This window comes from Schistocerca nitens, chromosome 2, assembly GCF_023898315.1.
Source record: "Schistocerca nitens isolate TAMUIC-IGC-003100 chromosome 2, iqSchNite1.1, whole genome shotgun sequence".
Taxonomy (NCBI): domain Eukaryota; kingdom Metazoa; phylum Arthropoda; class Insecta; order Orthoptera; family Acrididae; genus Schistocerca; species Schistocerca nitens.
The window spans coordinates 782,354,971-782,356,980 of NC_064615.1; the positions used below are offsets into that span (position 1 = coordinate 782,354,971).

The following is a 2,010-nucleotide window of genomic DNA, read 5'->3' on the forward strand; positions in this document are numbered from 1 at the left end:
ACATCCATGCCCGGGGCAGGATTCGAACCTGCGACCGTAGAGGTCGCGCGGTTCCGGACTGAAGCGCCTAGAACCGCTCGGCCAATTCGGCCGGCTTGTGGCGGTACTAACATCAGACTTAAATGCTGGGCAGAGTACAGGGGTGTCTGAAAACACAGTGTAACGAACACTCCTAACGATGGGCCTCCGCAGCCGACGACGCATGCATTTGCCAATGTTAACACAACGACATCGGCAGCTACGATTGAAACGGGCACGTGACCATCGACTCTGGATGTTGGAACAGTGTCAGAGCATTGTATGGTCTGATGAATCCCGATACTTTCTTCATCATGTCGATGGAAGGGCGGGAATCCGTCGTCTTCCACGGGTGCAGCTCCTTGACACCTGTGCTGCGGGACAGAGAAGCTGGCGGCGACTCCATTATACTCTGTGGAACATTCAAGTGGACATCCATGGGTCCAGTGGAGCTCGAGGAAGGCACCGTCTCGTGCAAGGAGTATCGTACACTGGTTGCAGACCACATACAACGCTTCATGACGATCATGTTTCCCGACGGCAGTGCCATTTTTCCACAAGATAATGCGCCATGTCACATACCAGGGGAAACGGCCTTGCCGCAGTGGACACACCGGTTCCCGTGAGACCACCGAAGTTAAGCACTGTCGGGCGTGGCCGGCACTGGGATGGATGACCATCCAGGCCGCCACGCGCTGTTGCCATTTTTCGGGGTGCACTCAGCCACGTGATGCCAATTGAGGAGCTACTCGTCCGAATAGTAGCAGCTCCAGTCAAAGAAAACCATCATAAGGACCGGGAGAGCGGTGTGCTAACCACACGCCCCTCCTATCTGCATCCTCGATTGAGGACGACACGGCGGTTGGATGGTCCCGTTGGGCCACTTGTGGCCTGAAGACGAAGTGCTTTTGCTTTCACAAGACCAGGAGTGTAGCGGAGTGGTTCGAGTAACACAGTGGCGAGTTCTAATTAATGCCCCCCAACTCCCCAGATTTCAACCCTATCGAACACATCTAGGATGAGATTCACCGGAGCGTCAGAGCTCATCGACCCCCTCTGCCCGGAACTTACAGAAATTAGGTGACTTGTGTGTGCAGATGTGGTGGCAACTACCTCCAGCGACCTACCAAGGCCTCATTGCTTCTATGCCATGACGCATCGCCGCTGTTATCCGTACCAAAGGTGGGCATTCCGGCTATTAGGTAATTGGTCATAATGTTCTGGCTGATCATTGTAGAAGGAAGGGCAGTACGAATGGGAGAGTGCCACAGAGATGCTGAAGAAACTGAACTGGCAGACACTTGAAGATAGACGCACACTGCTTATAAGATTTAAAAAACCAGCATTAAATGAGGAACATAGGAATATATTACAAACCCTAGGGGTCGCTCCTGTAGAGATCGTGAGCACGAGATCAGATTAATTAATGTGTGCAGAGAGGCTTTTTAACAGTCTTTCCGGGGCCCATACGTGAATGTCACGGGAAGGAGTCCTAATAACTTGTATAATTGGAAGAACACACAACCATGTACTCCATAGTAGTTGCAGAGTATGGCTGTACATATAGAAGTCCAAAGTATATTTTTCGTAGCGGTAAAAAAGGTGTATATAGTGCTTACAAGGTGTTCAAAATGGAATAAGAGAAAAAAGTGAATTACAGACGATAAACTGAAGGTTCCATTGAGAAATAATACCAAGAAATTTCAGGCCGACAATCGAGAAGCAGAGCCCAGAATGTATAGCTACACTGAAGCACGAAAGGAACTGGTATGGCATGCGTATTCAAATACAGAGATATCTAAACAGACAGAATACGGCGCTGCGGTCGGCAACGCCTATAAATGGCAAGTGTCTGGCGCAGTTGTTAGGTCGGTTACTGCTGCTACAATAGTAGGTTATCAAGATTTAAGTGAGTTTGAACGTGGTATTATAGTCGGCGCACGAGCGATAGGACACAGCATCTCCGAGGTAACCAAGAAGTGGGGATTTTTC

The 2,010-nt window shown here is 49.9% G+C and overlaps 1 pseudogene; it reads left to right on the forward strand.

Annotated features, from left to right (window-relative positions):
• The first annotated feature begins 604 nt into the window (after positions 1 to 604).
• Positions 605 to 722, forward strand: LOC126237930 (5S ribosomal RNA; annotated as a pseudogene).
• The last annotated feature ends 1,288 nt before the right edge of the window (positions 723 to 2,010 follow it).